Below are 19,808 nucleotides of genomic sequence, written 5' to 3' on the forward strand. Positions count from 1 at the left end.
TCCCACCTTCTTCTTTACCTTCAATCTGAAAACAGCAACTCAATTTGCAAGATTTAGCACACATGTCAATCTTTCAATAAAGCCCTTCCTGACTCCCTTTATCACAGATGAAACAATTACCTATCACTCCTCTGGACTCTTAGTCCAGCGTCTGCATCCTTGTACAGCAGCCTTTGAGATAGCACAATAATGGTTCTCGTTAGCATAGACTCTATGTTCATAAGGAGCAAGGTATGGGTCTTATCTTTCACCCATTAAAAGAGTCTGTCATAAAACAGAACTCAGTAACTACTAGGAAGGAAGGAAGAAGAAGGAAGGAAGGAAGGAAGGAAGGAAGGAAGGAAGGAAGGAAGGAAGGAAGGGAGGAAGGGAAGAAAGGAGGAAGGGAAGAAAAGAGGAAGGGAGGAGGGGAAGAAAGGAGGGAGGGAAGGAAGGGAGGGAGGGAGGGAGGAAAGGATGCATTATATAAGACCACATGAGCATCTGCATTTTATCAGTATATGATCTTGGGCTTCTTTATTGGTCTCAACATTCTTATCAATAAAATGAAGAGACTAATACCAAGGTCCTCACGGATCCTGAGAACACTACATGAGGAAAGATAAGTGCAAGCGCCTGACTTACTGAAAACAAGGAAGAATATTCAACTATGCCACCACTGTCTCCACTTACCCACTGTCTTTCAGGAAATGAAAACACTTGGAACTCTGATCCAGCCAGGTTTCTAGATCTACTTCTGAGCCTAATGGAATAAGTATGTGCCCCATGGACAAATCCATCCGTGGGTGCCTGTACTTCCTCCTAGGCACGAAAAATGCTGCTTGGCTGAGTAGGAAGGAAGAAAGTAAATTGTTAAAGATCTGTGGATGGAAACATGTGTTCTTCAGGGTGAAGAACAAAAACCTAGCAGATTTTTTTTTTCTTCAGATGACTGAATGACTGACTAAATGGATCGCTGGATGAATGGATTTTCTTCAGTAAGTGACTATGCTACTTGCATGACTGGTGTCCCTACTACCCAGCTAATTTTACTCCTGGAGAGACATTTTAAACCAGCGCAGAACCCACAGGAACCCCCAACGCTACGAAAGAAAGAAATCAACACCCGCTGTCTAATATCAGCTCAAATCAACTTAACCATTAAGTTCTTAACTATAAGGTCATTCACTGCCAGAAGATAGCATCCTATTGATAAACCCAAAACCAAATTAACATAAATTGAAAACAAGAAGTATTATAAGAGGCTCTAACATCTTTCATGAGTTTTGATTTTCCACATAAATTCCCAGATGTCCAATGGACCTCTATTCACTCTTGCATTTCTGCCTCCAGGTCCTAAATGAATGTCAAGCATCATATCAGCTGATAGAAAAAGATTTGCTCCCAGGCTTGTTCTGTTGGAGACTTGGAGCCAATTTTATGAGTCTCTGTTTAATGAGGCAATTCTACAAATACCAATGTTATTTTTTTTTTTTGTAGACTCAACATATTACAACTTTGCATTGTCGCAGTAGAAAACTTATTAGTTTATTTAACTTGGGTTTCAGAGGTGTGTAATCTACAGGTGAGCCAATAAGTTCAACAGTGGCCCATGTTGGGTTAGCATTCTGCAACTCAGATTTGCATATACTCTTGTAAATGACAAGAGAAAGGGAATAAATGATCTGAGCAAGAGGGTTGAGTTAAGGACTCTCCAGGGTGGAGGAAATCCCTCTGACTTCCAAAGACATGTGAGGTTGCGACTTTTAAAATCTTCTCCAATTTGTCTGTCTCTGATTTAAAATGCAATATGTAAAATCCTAATAACATAGGGCAAGCTCTTGTGAATAGATTTCCTTAAGATTTTACAATATCCTAGTACTTTTATTTCCATCCCACGGTAGTGTCTTCTTGCTGCTTCATCTGCACCTTGTGATTCAGTGTGTACTTCAGATCCTTCCTTTGATACTTCCCTGTTTTACCACATCTTGGGTGTTTGGGTTTTCTGGCTTCAAGCGTACTATTTTGTACCTCTTCAGTTTGAGTTTTACACAGCTTGTCAAGGTTATGTGAATGACTTGTCAAGGTCATTTTGAATTTTCTCTCTCTTTGCCATAAAGTACATGTTAGGCTTGTTTTTACATTTTCTCATTCTGTACTTGGAACCTGCAATGGTTTGACTATCGTCTAGGACCTCTCTTTGAAATGCCACTTGAAATGCACCTCTGGTTTGCTTACAAATTGGCAACAACTATCTTTTTGGAATGGTGCTGAAAAGGACCATTCATCCAACTAACAAGATCATAGTTTTTACACAATAAGAAACCGTTATTGAGATTAAGAGACATCATTGTCTATTTCATCTGAGAATCAAAACAGGAAGCCATATTGGTCTAGAAGCCTCACTTGTCAAAGTGTGGTCCATGGACAAGCAGCCTTGGCAGCATCTGGTAACTTCTTAGAAATGCAGAATTGTAAGCCCTACTTGAGACCTCCTGAATAAAAATCTGAATTTAACAAAACCTTGGTGATGCATATGCATATTCAAGTTTGAGAACCAGTGCTCAAGATGATTTATTTTTTTGATAAAGTATCCCATGTTTTCTTAGGTGATTGTAAATTGATAGGTTAATGATTTGCCTTATGATTGCCCAGATATGGATGGGGCTGCAATTTTCAGGGTAATCATTTTTCAAGGATGGCACCACATGTGCCCTCTAGCAGTCCTCAAAGAATTTCTACCTAGATGATTGCTTTATAGAAATATTTAGAAATTGCATTACCACCTCAATGTATTTCAAACTTTGCTCTTTCCCACTCCTCTCACACTCAAAGGAACACTTTGAATGGTTGAACAGTTAATATAAAGAAAAAATAAGATTACTGGCTTTCTTAGCAGGTACCAAGTGCTACATTCTTAACTGATTAAAAAATGCAATGTTTTGAGGGAAAATATAAACATAAATGTGCATACTCACATTTACACACAGTAATTTGGTTCTGAAGACACTGGCTCTTCAAATAAGCTGGTCTATGATCTCATGGGCAATTGTTCTACTTCTCTGGACCATCAAACTTCATTCACTGTGTAATGTAGGACGTGTGGGTTTGGACTGAGAGTCGGGTTGCAATACTAACTCCATTACTAATTATGTGATCTTTGGCATGTTGCTTAATCTCCCTCAGTTTCAGATTTATCATTTGTAAAATGTCTCATATGCACTTATGAGAATCAAATAAAATAAGGCATGAAAAAAAAAGCATCTTCTGGACTATATGGAGTACACAACAAATAGTTGTTTTGTTGTTGTTATAGTGATAATCAAATGTTATCAAGTTTCCAAAGATTGAGACCCTCCCTCTAAGTCATCCAATATATTATCTCCAGTGCCTCATACAGGTTCATTAAATATGGGTTAAATTAATGACCAAATAAATAATAGATGGATGAATGGATAGATGGGTCTAGATTTCCTAAACTGCAAAATGAGAAAATTTCACTAAGTAATTACCAAGTTCTCTTCTAATTTTGAATTTTTGACAGATATTATACATAATCCCTAAATTTGTATTTAGCACTGATTTCCAGATAAATTCCAATCTTAAAAGCAAAAATGTGGGCATGTTCAGGAGAAAAACTTTGCTATGGCCAAGGATAAAGTTACTGAGCATGCTAGAGGAAGCCAGGGGACAAAACTGTGATATCCCAGGAAACACGTTCAGCCAGTCATTCTGGTTGTGAATGTCATCCATTGTTGCTTTCAGCAAACCAGGGATCCAGAAAATAGGTAAGTGCTAATGACCCCAAGGAAAAAGCAGCCTATCTATTTTCATACGCACACCTAGAAGAAATTACACCTTCCTGACAACTTGATTTAGATGAAATGTCATGAGAAAAAGAATGTGCTCAATTTTTCAACAGGGAAAAAAAATCCAGTAGGGAACTCTGTCAGGTCTTGGGGGTGAGATTTTCTTGATATTAAGCTGATGATGCCCTGTGTATAATTTCAAACTCTTGACTTTTATTTGTATAAAAATAGTTTTCTTCACGGGTTCAAGCATTTGTAATCATTGTCCATGCTTGGAACCTGATCCCATCAGGGCAGGAGCTTGGAAAATATTTCTTGAATGGAATTAACCCTCACAACTATAATTCTTGACAGTAGATAGAACAGGTTTGGGTATTTTTACTTTACGGAACAAGATATCAAGGCTTTGAGGGGTGAAAAAATGCTCAAGTGCACTTGGGAAACAGTAGTTAAGTTAGATCTTGAACCACTGACCATTGCCCCAAAGTCAATGCACTACCAGGACACCACACTACCTTTCTGTGGCTACAGAAGCTGGATTGGGACCAGGATCATTCAAACATGCTGGATATCAAATAAATATATAATGATAAACAAATCAAGCATAATCACCACCTCAGATAATGTTGTCGGGAGCAACTTAGGCTGGTAAAGGACAAAGATATATTGCCCATCCCCCACCAGGACTATCCTTTGGCAATTAGGTAACCCATTTTAAATATTTTGAAAAACCTATAAACTCTCAAAAGACCTGATAATAGACTTTCAAATGAAAAGGCTTTGTGACCACGGAGATATCCATGTAAATCTGTCTTTTACTGCTTGTTGGCTGAACAACTTGGGAACGGATGTAGGAAGGTTCACTTTTCTAAACATCAGCTTTGTCACCTGCAAAAATTGGGATATAATGCACATTTAAAGAAGTCATGAGAATTAAGTGAACTATAATGCAAGGAAGCCTGGGTGGTAGGCCCTCTCCTATAAGAGGAGCTCATAAAACTTCATTGTCCTCCTCTTTTTTATTTCCTATCCTAAAAGTCAATGGCAAACACCCTGTTTTTCTTCACAGACATAAAGTCCTATGAAAAGCAAACAAAAGAGGAATAGAAAGGAGAAACAGTGATTGGATACCTAAGCAGAATTTCAATTGCCTAACTGGGCTCCACGTTTTAGCAAGAGACTGGATGAGATCTTACTAGCAGTCCCTAAAATATCCAAATAGGTGGCTCAGAGCCACTGAACATGTGGCTTATCTCCCTGCAAGAGCTTTAGCACAGGGGTAGCCATAACTGCATATATAAGACCCTTAGGAATGGCTCTCACAAGAAACCAATGAGTGGAGTGGTCACTCACCATGGATTTCTGGCTCCAAGCATTCTGGGTACCTATATAAAACACTGAGCATCTTTGATGAAAACGTGATTATTAAAAACTATTATGGTGCTTCTGTGATTTGTTTCCAATCTGCCTTTCTATTCTGTTCCACTATTCATTCCTCCTTAAACACCAGGCACTTAATCTAAGCTGAAATATTTGATTTTCCTTCCATTTGTTCTGAGTTTTTATGACTTGGATCATGCCGTTTTCTTCCCCATGGAATGACGTTTTCCCCTTTGAGACTTCAAATCTTATCTATCCAAGAAGACCCAGGCCAAACATTCCTTTTCCATCAAGCTTTCCCTGAACTATCCACCTCCTGTCCCACTGCCATCTGGAATTAAACTCTGTCTGTCTGGTCTCTCATGTACTTCATATCTATTTCTTGCTGTACTCTCACTTTCTATCTTGTGTTATTGTTATTTCTGTGTGTGTGTCTCATCTTCCCTTCAAGACCTGAACTTCTCTGAGATGGGAACCACACAGGATTCCGTTTTATATCCTGATGGAACAAAACACAGTGACCGACATATAATGTAGGCTAAACAAATACTCTGAAATGAGTGCAAATAATGGCAGCAGTGATGATGATGATGATGATGATGATGATGATGATGATGATGACAATGATGATGATAATGAGGAGCAACTAACACTAATTAAAGGTAACTTTGTGTCAGGCCTTCTTCTTGGGTTCTTTATATGTCATATCTGATTGAATCCATTTACTAAACCTATGTAGTGGCTATAGTTATGATTGCCACAACTGCAGAATTGAGGATCAGAGATACAGAGTCATCTACTGAAAATCCAAAGCTTGGAGCAAAAAGAAGTAAGATTAACCAAATTCTCCTCCTTCAGAAATAGTATTAAGAACTATAATAATTACTGTGATAGTTAATTTTATATGTCAACTTCATTGAGCCACAGGGTGTCCAGATTCAATATTGTTTCCATGTATGTGTCTATGAGGGTGTTTTCGGATGAGTAAGCATTTGAATCTGTGCACTCAATGAAGTAGATGGTCTTCCTTGTGGGCATCCTCCAATCCCTAAAGGGCATGAAGAGAATCAGAAGGTAAGGTAAGAGATGAGAAACATCTCATCTCATGTTCTACTGCGCTTGGACCGGAGTTTACACCATCGGCTCCCCTCGTTCTCAGATCTACAGACATGGACTAGAATTATAGTTTTCCTGGATCTCTGGCTTGCAAATGGAAAATTATGGGGCTTCTTAACCCGGACAATTGCAGGAGTCAATTCCTCATAATAAATTATATAGATATACATAATAGTTGATGGTATGACTAGATATAGATACATAGATAAATAGATGATATGAATAGATATAGATACAGATAGAGATCAAGATAGATGATGGATAGATAGATGATAGATGATAGATAGATAGATAGATAGATAGATAGATAGATAGATAGATAGATATCCTATTGGTTCTGGTTCTCTTTTGCTGGAAAACCCTGACAAATATAATTACCTGGCTCACCTCCTCCCTTGTTCTTATGTTCTCATAATTTTAGGAAAGCATTCCTGTAATTTTAGAATTATGTAGCTTCTGAAGAAAACTTTCAGACTCATTCCTTCTTTACATTCTTTTTCCCCCTCTCTTTCAAAAAATGAGGCTTTTAACAACCACTTAGTGAAAGGATATCTGTGGTTTATTCTGACCAGAGCAGAACTGAAAGGACACCCCCCACTGAACAGACACGAACCTTTGATGCATACTGAGTCCCAGCTGAATCAAGTGCTTTCAACTTCTTTTTAAAAGGAGTTATTCCCACAGGAGTCTATTTAAAGCCCTGTAGATATTAACAAAAGCAGACAGCATGGAGGAGCACTACATCCATTGAGAATGGTGAGAGAACGGGGTGGGGGGGTGGATCCCCAAGTTCCTCCCTCATCCCACAGGTCAAGTTGAGGTGGTGAGTCTTCTTGCAGAGTGTGCATGCCCTTAAGAAGTGTGTCTATCTTCACCAGTTAGCACTCTAATGAGGAAATACGTGGTTACATATGATCAAGGGCTCAAATGTGTGACTGCCATATGCTTCACGCAGAATAACTGGAGAAGGGGAGAGAAATAATAAAAAATATCCTGGGGTCTGGAACAAGTGTAAGGTGTGACAGCGAGAGAAGCAGGTGATGGGATCCCAGAATATCTGGATTCTCTACAGTTCATCTTTCCCTCCTGAATCATCCTCAGGGGTTCAAAGGCAAGCGGAAGCAGTACCAAGTTGGGGGTTCATTAAAGTTGGTATGGGCTTCATCGCTACTAAAGCTCTTAACACATGGATGGAGAATAAGGATCTCAGTCATTTCTCAATTTCACCCCCACTCTTGAATTGCCATAGCCCATCATTTTACTTTGCACTGGGCTCTCCGTCTAGTCCAGGGCACCATTTTCTCTGTATTCTGAATTTCCTCAGCCATTTCTGCTTACACCCTCCATACATACACAAACACAACAATGGCCTTACACTTTATGGATATTCAAGAAACTTTTATGTGGGGGGGGTATTTTACAGAGTTAGTCTAGTCTTTTTATCTTTGGCACTTAGCACCTGATCAATAAGTGCTGGCTGGCATGGAATGAGGGGTGTGTGGCCAAAGAAGGGTCTTTTGAAGCTCAATGAGCTCAGTTGCCTGATTTCGGATAGCTGTTGTGCCTTGGCAAGAAGGTATCCATTTCCAAATTTGAAGCATAAATTCCATTTAATTAGTGACATGAACTAGGTACCCACAGCTGCTGTTTCTTGTGGTGGCCAAGGGCCTGGAGGGGGAATAGCAGCAATGAGTGCAAAATGAATCAAATGGGCAGGGAGGGAAGAGTGGGCACAGATGGGCTCTGCAGACCTCTTCCTACTCCGCTGATTTTGACCCGATGGCAGTGCCATCAGAGATGCAGAGACACATAGCTCCTGGCACACTGGCCTCTCAATTTCTCCAGTAGGGCTCTTGGGTGCCCAGTAGCCTTTCACCTTTTTTATTCTCATACAAATATACCAAGAGAAGCTACGAAGCAGCATAGATTAGTGGACTAAACATAGAATTTTGAATCAAAAGACTGTGTTTAACACTTGACTCCATCTGAAGATGTTAGCCTCTTGTCATTAAGCAACTCCCTCCCAGGCTTAGAGACTTAGTTTTCTAAACTGCTAAATGGGAATGACAATTCTGGTCCTGCCCACCTCCCATGAGTTCATTTATAGCAAGTGGTAAGTAAAAAGCATCATATCAATGCAAATGAATTAACACTTACCAAACAAGTGACCGTGGCCTATTGCCCTATTAGGAACTTTTCTGCTCAAAAATCTCATCTACTTTCAACAATACTCTTATGTAGTCATACTGCCCTCAGTTTGCATGGGAGGAAACTAAGGATAATTTTTATATTTGCCAGAAGTCAGAGTTCACACATCTGGATTCACAATCCCTTTCAACCCACTAACTCTTTTCATCTGTCCCTACTTCGACATAAGTAGTGCCACTGACCTTGACTTTAATTCCCCTGTGGCTCAGGTCTGGGCTTAAAACTTTATTTTTTATTTCAAAGATTTTATTTATTTATTTATCATGAGAGACACACAAAGAGAGGCAGAGGGAGATTCAGGGTCCCTGCAGGGAGCCGGATGCAAGACTGATCCCAGGACCCCAGGGATCACAACCTCAGTCAAAGGCAGAGACTCCACCACTGAGCCACCCAGGTGCCCCTGGGCTTGAAGCTTTATAGTGCAGTATAGTTACTACCCTCTAAGCCTCCAGATTCAGGTGTGAGATTCACTCACACAATCCACACAATCAAACCTTGTGTAAAGCATTATTTTAGGTTTTATGGAATGTTTTAAAATGTTTTAGTTGTAGTTTTCTCCTTCATGGAGCTTGCACTCTAGAAAGAGAGACAAACCAGGAAAAAGGATTCATAATAGCACATATCAGAGACAGATGACAACCAATGGTATTGATTATTTACTATGTTCAGTATACACCAAACTTCTGTGCAGTTTACATGTACTAGTTCTGGAAATAAATGAAGACCATCCAAATGAGGAAAGGCAATTTATTCAGAGCTTACTATAGTAAAGAGAGTCAGGCGCCATCACCTACTTGTCAGAGCCTCCACTGCAGGCAGAGGAGCAAGACAGCTTTATAGAGGACGGGAAGGAATGCTGCAGGTGCTCCCCAACCAGAAGTTGTTGGTGTGGGAAGCTGGAGATTGGTGAATCAGAAGTAGGACACCTTATATGACCAGGGAGGGGAGCATATTTGGTGTTCTCCATTTGGTCCTAGGTTGGAAGTGTGAGCAAAAATCAGGGAAGCTGGTAATTATTGATAACTCTTGACCATTAGGGGCTGATGTTTTAATTTCCTGAACTAGTCACTGAAGATTGTGGGGTGTTCTATTTTTATATATGGTCTGATCATTGTCTGCTTCTCTATTCAGCCTAATTCACTTAAAGCTCACAACAATCATGGGACATAGACACTGTATTGGCCAGAAGAAACTGAGGCACAGAGAGATTAGTTAACCTGCCCAGAATCACATAACTAGTAAGAGGCAAAAGCACAATTCTAACCAGTTTCCTCCAGAAGCTGTGCCTGCGCCCACTATGCTAATTCAGTTGAATAGGAAAAGATCAATAACACAAAAGGAAATGGGCAAAGAACCTGAGCAGAGAGTTTACAAAAAAGAAATGCAATAACCCTTAATACAAAAAAGGATGCACAGCCTCAATCAAATTAAGGGAAATAGAAACTAAATTACAATCAGAAACCCTTATTATTTACCTATCTAGTTGGCAAATATCAAAAAGTTTGATGATATACATTGTCGGTGAAATTGTAAATTGAAAAATCTGTGAAGGGGAATTTGACAATATCTATCAAAATTACAAAGATACCTCTCCTTGACCAAACAGTTTTATTCCTGCATATTTATTATACAGATATTAACCCATGAGTGAAATGACATACATACAGGGATATTCATTGTCACCTTTATCAGAGAAAACACTGGAAATGACCTAACATGACCACCAACAAAGGGATGGCACGTCCCTAACAACATGTGCACTTCTTGTTCCGGATGCTTTATGTGTATTAACTCATTTAATCCTGATAATAGTCCTATGAGCTGGGTACTCTCATTATATCCATTTATTAAATGAGTCAAGTCAGTCAAGGTAATGAGAGGTTAAGCAAGCTGCCCGAGGTCATCCAGAGGGCTTAGACTAAGGCGGTCTGGCTGCAGTCTGTCCTTAACCCTATGTTATACCCAACACCCATTAGAAGGATACTGGGTAGGGCAGCCCGGGTGCCTCAGTGGTTTAGCGCCGCCTTCAGCCCGGAGTGTCATCCTGGAGACCCGGGATTGAGTCCCACGTCAGGCTCCCTGAATGGAGCCTGCTTCTCCCTCTGCCCGTGTCTCTGCCTCTCTCTCTCTCTCTCTGTGTGTGTGTGTGTGTGTGTGTCTCATGAATAAATTTTTAAAAACCTTTTAAAAATAGATAAATAAATAAATATTTGATTAAGTATTTAATTAATTAACTAATTAACCCTGTTGTTCACATAGAAAGAAACCCAGTGTGTATGGGGATTTAAAGGACAGGATATCCAATTTCAGCCTACAACATAAGTAGGAGACAGGAGGCTTTACAGGAACTGCTCCAGCCACTTATTGAAAGCATCTCCAAAACTGTTGAATAGAAATTGTTGTATGATCTGTGGGGGGAAGATAAATGCATAAGCTTTGAAGTTAGATAGGTCACCATTCAATTTATGTCTAGCTGCACATTCTGTGACTTTGGGTGAAAATCAGTTAACATCTATGAGCTCGAATTGTGTCACGTGCAAAATCGAGGTGGTAGAAATGTTGTGAGGATCAAATAAAACAAGAGCATCCATCTTGGTCCATGGTAGTCCCTCAATTATTGGTAATTATATGAATGCCACCTCCATCCCTCTCTTAAATGCACAGATGCCTTCAGGAGCCAGAGAGAGACAGCAGCTACTAACGGCAAAGCATGCTTGAAGGAAGGCCAGGCTTTCCTCAAAGTCTGGAAGGAGGGTCCTTCCCCCAAGCCTACTCTTACTGCTCTTTCTCTGGGCCTAGTGACAATGACGATGATGATGGGACAGTAGCAAACCCTAAAGCTCCTACCCTAGTCCTCACTATCCTGGACCCTGGTGTACTCTCCTGGCCTAGCGGCGCAAAGCTGCATTTCCATACAGTGTGGTGTGTCCCTGCCATTTGCCATTTCATTAGTATTACCCAAGTTCTGATTAGTAATAAATTTGGAGTACAATGGCTGCCTGCCAGGTCCTTTCAAATGCTTTGATGAAGGGGGATTTGGATGTCATTATTTTTCGTATTATTCCACGTCTCCTTGGGCTGTGGAACCAAAGTTGGCTGGATCCTGTGAAGCACCAAGGTTATCACCGACCTGCCTTTCCCCTCGGTCCCAGGAGATCAGAGAACTCGAGTGCGCGGAGGGGCAGACTCCTGGACTCCAGGCAGGGCCAGGCCCCAGCGGGAAGCTGTGCCTTTGAGGCCCTTGAGCCACTTGCACACACGTCACGCTTCCCCATGCCCATCAGTCTGTCATGACTCACAGGGGTGATCCCAAGGAGCTCACCTGGCAGTGCCCTTGGAGATGGCATCCTTCTAGCCCACCTGGAGGGGTAGTCAAGATGAGAAGCTGAAGCCTCCTGAGCGGCTTTGTCCAAGGCCAGAGGAAGAATGTGGATGCCTGGCACGCTGTTTTCCTGCGACACACTCCCAGGCCCCTCAGACTTCTTCCCACCAGCCAGGAGGACGAGCTAAGTTAAGCAGCTAGCCAGAGAAAGACAGACCTCTGCCAGCCAAACTCATCGGCCTGTCTTCGGGCTCTGAGAGTGTGAAATGGAAATGGATGGTATCCAGGGAACCTGCTCTGATTTTATTATTTCGAAATGCTCTGGACACAGATTAACTCTCTTTGCCCAGTGTTTGGCTCTTTTCTCCTCTTTCTTCTTCTAGGGGATGGGGAACATGAGGCTCAGTGATAAATCCATGGGACAGCAGAATGTCTCCACCGCGCCCTCTCGACATGCCTCTCTCGTCCCTTCTGGACAGAGATGCTCCATCTCAGAGCCATGGACCCACTGAATCAAAGCAGACACATTCCTTCAAGGCTGCCCCAAACAGCCCAGCTGCACTCGTCAGGGAGAAGGGAGCGGGGAGAGGGGCAGGGTGGCTATTCCTCTCTGTGCAGGGCTGGAGGGCACACATCAATCTCCCAGCGGTCGGCTTCCCATCCTTAGAGGGTTTCCATTCACTGTACAGTGATGCAGACGGTCTTTCTCTGGCAACGTTTAAGCTGCTTGGCTTCCAGCACCTCAAGGAACCCTGGCAGGAGGTGGGTCACCTAGAATGAGTGATGATGTTGGCCTCCACCAAGCTGTAGCTGGAGAAAGTCGCATGAACTACTCCAGGAGCCATCTGTGCAGAACACAGACATGCAGAACACAGGCAGCTCATCGCAGCCTTCACAGTTTTGCAAGGGTTAATCTGCATAAGGCAGTGCTGGCCATGAAAGCCTCTGACCCCCCACCCCCTACCCCAACCCTATCTCAAGAATAAACACTCTTCATTCACTGCACACTTTTATCAGCCTTAGTTTTTCCATCTGTTCAATGGGATGACTCCTAGCTGAAAGAATAATGTTCTCTTTTTTCCCACATTTCTCGTACACTATTTTTTAAATCCTTTGGCCCCTTTGAATGTGTGCCATATCTTCTCTTCCAAGGCAATATGGTACAGTGAAGAAGCAGAAAGGTTACAAGAGAATACCAGCTCAGCTTTGTTTTCCGACATTGGGTAAGTTGCTTAACATCTCTGGTTCAACTTTCTCATTCATAAATCGAGGATGAACGGGGTCTACTCATGGTGAGATGAGATAAAGATGTGAAATAGCTTAACTTGGGTACTCACTCCATCAGTCGCGGCTACTACTGCTGTTACTAACTGCTGTCCAGGAATGCATTTTAGGGGAACGTTCGCTCCCCTTCCATGCCTCATACACAGGGTTGGCACAGAGTACGTAGACATTCAGTAAATATCTGCTAATTGCTATACTTTCAGGCTTCAAGACAGAACAGAACAGAACAGTATCCACTAATGGTGTTATTCTTGCAGAATGATTTTATAACCCCATTAGTCCGAGACAGCGGAATGGAGCTAAAAATGTTCACGTCAAGAGTTATAGTAGCCAGGCCACTAAAACATTTGATTTTCTTCCTGTCTCCATCAAGTGCCAACATGTGAGTGAATTCATCCTAACTCTCCATTTTGATGTCTGTCTTGATGCGAAACACACTCTGGGAATGAGCTGATGACACCCAACCCGTATCCTATTAACACATCTTCCTTTCGGAAGCTGCTGCTATTTTACAAAATGCCTTTGGGTGCGTTGCAGAGAAAACGCCTGTGACAAAGGAATCTGGGCTTTGATCAGAATTGTTTTCCTTTGCACTTCTCTGATTTGGGGGCACTGCAGAGAGTTTCCACTAGCAACAGATTGACACAATTATCAGTGGTTCTCATGAAAATCAAGGTGAAATATCACTTCTGTTGTCCCTGGTCCAAAACGCTGTTCTTGAGACCAGCAAGCTCCACAAGAGCTTGTGTCCTGGCACATGTGTGGTCCAGCTCTGACCACCTTGCAGCTGAGGCTTTGACAGTTTAGTAAGGGCTGTTGTATGTACCAGGACCTGAATACCCCTTATCTGGGAAGGTAGGATCATTGTGCCTCCATTTGCAGGTTCAGTTCAACCCTAGCCTGTAAGATTGATCCTGTCCCCAGGCAGGGACAGTGCGAGTCCCCAGAATCAGAGTTTCTGCAATTCCTATTCTTTTTTTAAAGATTTTATTTATTTATTCATGACAGACACAGAGAGAGAGAGAGGCAAAGACACAGGCAGAGGGAGGAGGCTCCATGCGGGGAGCCTGATGTGGGACTCCATCCCAGGTCTCCAGGATCACACCCCAGGCTGAAAGCGGCGCTAAACCACTGGGCCACCAGGGCTGCCCTGCAATTCCCTTTCTACCAATATTTATGAAATCAGACAGGCTGCATTATCTCATTCATTTTTCTCAACAGCCCTGTAAGGCAAGTACTACTGTGATTCCCTTCTTACTTATGAAGAAACAGAAGTGCAGAAAGGTTAAATCTCTTGTCCAGGTCCAAGAGCCAGGAAGTATTGGAGCCAACTGGTAGGACGTGGGGGACCTTTGTTTTTAACCCCTTACACACTACTATCTTCCAGCTCTGCCTCTCTTTGTCCTGAGGCCTCATCTACCCAATACTGCAGTCTTCTTCAGGACGAGGCTTCTTGATCTTGACCTCTAGACAGAGCTTCTCCAACTTGAATGTGCATGTCAACTACTTGTGAGTGACCTGGGGAAGGGGAGGGCTTCACAGAGAAGGAGGAAGGGCATTCTAGACAGAGAGAACAGCAGAAATAAAGAATTATAGATAAGAGCAATGCCATTGGGAGACCTTCAAGTAGCCCAGCCCATCTGGCATTGAGTCAGTCTCCCTGGAAGTTTCCATTCTAATGACATCCTATGTTGCCAGGACCAGACTATCCAGATGAGGCAAGAGATACAGACGGGGACTTACCACCAGGACTGCAGGTGACAGGAAAAGAAACCAGATGTGGGTTACCTGAGAAGCATACACAAACCTGTAGGGAAAATTGCATGGACAATCTAGACATGAATGAAATGGACTAGAAGAAGAATGGAATAAGAACTAGAGTCCAAAGAAGAATGGAATAAGAACTAGAGTCCAAAGGTCCAAAGTGAATCCAAAACACAGCGTGTCTGTCCTTGCCAGCATCAGCCAAACAAGGTGCTAGGTAGCACGTCCTCCTGCCAGGGAGGCAATTGTTAGTTGAGCTTCTGGAAGTCAGCCTCGGTGTCCAGGCCTGCGTTCACTAGATTTTTGCTACTCAAAACATGGTGGGGGACACAATACCACTTCTGTCATATTTTTGCCAAAAATAAGTAACCTGAATCTAATTACGGAACATCAGTCAATCTCAAATTTAGAGGGATTCTACAAAATAAGTGGCCTATGCTATTCAACATCATCAAGGTCAAGAAAGACAAAAACAGCTGAACACTTGTTCCAGATTATAGGAGACTCAGGAGACACAACCACCGATGCAACATATGATCTTGAATTGTATCCTGGACCAAAGGGGAAACATTTCTGTAAAGAACATTCTTGAAATAATGAAAGAATATGGTCTGTATTAGATAATAATATTGATCAACCTTAAGTTTCCTGATTTTGATAAATATAAGAAAATACTCTCATTCTTAGGAAATATACCTGTACTGAAGATTTTAGAGGTAGAGGGGCACAATGTCAGCAGCTTCCTTCCCTATAGTTCAGAAATATATGGTGATATAAATATGTGATGAGAAAGGACGTAGGGCAAAATTGATGAATTTTAATTTGGGTAAAAGTATATAGTGTTCTTTGCACCATTCTTGCAACTTATGTAAATTTGAAATTAATATCAATTTTTTTAAGTTCAAGGAAGAAAGAAGAAAGAAAGAAAGAAGAAAGAAAGAAAGAAAGAAAGAAAGAAAGAAAGAAAGAAAGAAAAAGAAAGAAAGAAAGAAAGCCTGAGATAGAAGAAGACAGAATGGGTTTTCAACCAGGAATTTATTAGAATGGCTGACTCTCAGGCCCCATAGGGGACCCACAGAATTAGAATCTCCATTTTAACAAAGTCCCCATGTGATTTATATCCACAGACAAGTTTGGGAATCTTCATCCTTTTACACCCCAGACTGGCCACCTGGTCCTGGCTGTCATATATCTCAATCACAAATTACCTCTAAGCTATATCCCAAACTCCTATTCATCCCTCACAATACAGTTCAGAAATCATCTTCTGTATGAAAACGGTTTTCTTTTTCCCTTTGTCTACAACTCCCTTCTAAGATACTGTGCTGTATTCAGTGCTTTCTAAGGACATTTTTTATTGTTTCCCCATTTTCCATGTTACATTGGAATTCAGTTTAATTTTCCTATTACAATAAAATACTTATTCTTTGTGTATCCTCAGCCCTGAGTCAGGTAAATGCTAGTTTTAGGGAACTTTTGAGAGTATGAATGAATAAATATGTAAATGAATCGATACAGCTCAGTGTTGTCACCCCCTGTGCTATATATTTAAGTTTCCAGGAATATACTGCTGGAGTCTCGGAAGAAACCAGAGGTAACTTAGATTTGAGCAGACATGGGGCATCTCACCAGCAGGGAACAAAGGAGTTGGTAGGAAGAGAAGTTCCAGCGTGTAGACATCCAGCCTCTAACCCAACATTGCTCCAGCGCTCACTGAAGATAACTAGTTTTTAGTTTCCTCACAACCCTTAGCAGTTGTATAAATTGCCACTGGCTTTATGACCCAGTAACACATTGTTATAGTAACAATTCATTGGTAATGCCCACTTGCCACAAGATGTGTGGGAGTTCCAAAAATACAATAAATAGCAAAAGATAAGCTTAGCCAATACAACAGTTTAATCATGGTTACTGGGGGTAAAAAGAAACCCAAAGAGGCAGATATTAGGACGCCCTTGTTTGAAAGCCTGTAACATTGTTATCCTAATAGATCTGCGCCTTTAAGAGACAGCCCTTTCTCTCAGCTCCAGCAGGCGGAATTCAGGACAGAACATCAGAAAACTCAAATAACAGAAAGGAAAGCCGAAGCTTTGGTTTGGGAGGCATGATCTCCCCCTCTTGCCTTCAAATATACCATAAAGGATGGATTTATAATGAGCAGCTCCTATCCAAGAAGTAAAGCAAATTTAAAAGGACCTACTAGTTACAATCAGGCCTCCCCGGTGTTTTCAGTAAAAGGATAATTTCGAATATCAAACCGAAGCATCCTAGGGCATGTAAGGCGGTGTGGACTCCAGGTCTTTCAATACAGACAAGATCTGCTACCATAGCACTTACAGAAGAAATATTTTATTTCAACTCAACGTGGGACTTTTTAAGAATTCCCCTGGGAACAGGGTTTCGCCAAAAACTGGAGCTTAATTTAATGAGGGTGAAAAGTTTAAGAAAGAAATATAAAAGGAAAGTCTTGAAAGCACAGAAGACACTTGGAGCAGGAACCTGTGCCCAGCTAGTTGAAACGTATCAGCAATGGCAGTGAGCAGATTCAGCCCTTATGAAGTTCTGAGCCTCTCTAGGGATTTTCACTGAAACTCTCACCAGCCTGCTGTGTGTGCCAGAAGCTTCTCAAATGAGCAAAGAAGAGTCATGTAGAATTGCTTGACGAAGTTTATTTATTTTAATACCTACTGTGTGCTAGATAACTTCATCTGTGTCTTTGGGGGAGGCAGCCTAACCTCCATTTGGCTGATACAGAAGCACAGAGAAACCACAGTGGCCCACCCAAGATCACACAGTCTTCAGAAAGGTCCCATCTTCCAACTTGAGTGAGGCCACAGCAGCCCTTTAAAAAGCTGTCTCTGTTTATAGAGCAATCAAGTTACCTCTCTCGCACCTCTTCCTACTCAGCCTCTGAACCTCCCAGCCCTGCGTGTTTGCTCTCATCTTCACTTGGGACCCAGGTGCATCTGCTGGCCCCCAAGAGATGTATCATTTCAGTCCCCTCCTTTGATTCAAAGGCCATTTTAACTTATGATGTGCCTTCAATCCCTTCTGGTTCTCACTATAACAGCCCTGAGCCCATGTACCTGGCAACTTTGCCCATTCTCGGCTCCCAGAGTGCCAGCCAAGAGAGCACAGGTTCCTGAGCTACAGAAGAACTAGGATTGAAATCCAGATGTCTAACTCCAAGCCCAGGCTCATCCTCCTACACCGCAAAGCTTCTTCATACAGAAGACTTTGTTTCTGGACACAGAGAAAGTGATGCCATAATGGCAAGGAAATCACACAGGCTATAGATTCTAATGAAGTACTGAGACCTTAAATCTGGACTCCATCGATTAAGAATGTGACCTTGCGTTCCCCTTAGAATGGTCATCGTAAAGAAGACAAGGGATAACAAATGGGGGCATGGATGTATGGAAAAGGGAACTCTTCTGTCCTGTTGCTGGACATGTAAATTGATGCAGCCACGATGGAAAACAGTGTGGAGTGTCCTAAAAAATTAAAAATAGAATTACCATATGATCCACCAATTCCATTTCTGGGAATATATCCAAAGGAAATGAGAACACTAACTCAAAAAGATATTTTCACCCCCGTGAACATGGCACCAGTATTTCCAACAGCCAAGACATGGAAGTAACCTAGGTATCCATTGAGACATGAATGGATAAAGAGGTTGTGGTGTATATATATATATATATATATATATATATATATATATATATATAAAATAGAGTAGTATTCAGCTGTAAAAAGTGAGGAGATCTTATCATTTGTGACAAGAGATGGGCCTTGAAGGCATGATCTTAAGACAAGTAAGTCAGAAAGAGAAAGATGACTACTGTATCTCACTTATATGTGGAGTCTAAAAATCAACAAACAAATAAAAACCACCAAACTCATAGAAAAAGGGATCAGACTTGTGGTTACCAGAGGCAGGTGGGAGGAAAAGGGGAACTGGAGGAAAGCAGTAAAAAGGGACAAATTTGCAGTCACAAGACAAGTAAGTCCTGGGGTAGCAGATACCACATCATGACTGTAGCTAACATGGCTGTAGATACATAGCAAGGCGCTAACAGAGTGCATCCTAAGAGTTCTTACCACAAAGAGAAATTTTCCTTTCTTTTTTTTATTGTAACTATATGAGATGATGGATGTTAACTAATCCTATTAAGGTACTCATTTCACCGTATATGTAAGTCAAACCATCATGCTGTTTGCCTTAAACTTATACAGTGATGTACGTCAATTATTTCTCAATAAAACTGGCCGAGGAGGGAGAGACTTCCAACTGAAAACAAAAAGAACGTGTCATTATTCCATTGTTGACAGCCCTACAAATTTCCTTGATACCACATTTGAAGAAAAGACTGTATTAAGCAAATGAATGATACCAAGGGAATCAAAGGAAAGCTGGCAGGAGGGCCTGGGGGACACTCAGCCTGTTTTACCAGGGAAGGGCAATCTGGAAGCGGCCAGAATGGACTGGAGGAGTAAAAGGGCCGACATTAGAGTCCCATCATATCATAGATGGGGTGATGAAAAAGCAGGAAATCAGGAGTAACTTCTTAACCTATTTCAGTGAGACAGATTCTCAAATATTGTGCATTCAGTGTCATAATTATTCAAATATTCTTTTTAAAATTATTAGTTCTAGGCAAGTAACTGAAGATTTTGATTTACACAGTTATTCTGTTCTGACATACGTGGGTGTCCTTCGGTGACTACCATGCCCGTGGGACTAAGAGAGAGCCCGTATCTAGAGTGCTCACAACACCACAACGTGCCTGGCAAACAGCAAACACCCAGTGAGTGTGTAGATTAACACATGCATCATGCTTTAAGTTATGTATTAGTAATCATGTTGTTGATCTGATTATCTTCCTGTCTATATACCACCAGGCTGTAAGCTTCACAAAGTGAGGGCCCATGTCCTATTGGGT

Source organism: Vulpes vulpes, chromosome 12 (genome assembly GCF_048418805.1).
Source record: "Vulpes vulpes isolate BD-2025 chromosome 12, VulVul3, whole genome shotgun sequence".
NCBI classification, from domain to species: domain Eukaryota; kingdom Metazoa; phylum Chordata; class Mammalia; order Carnivora; family Canidae; genus Vulpes; species Vulpes vulpes.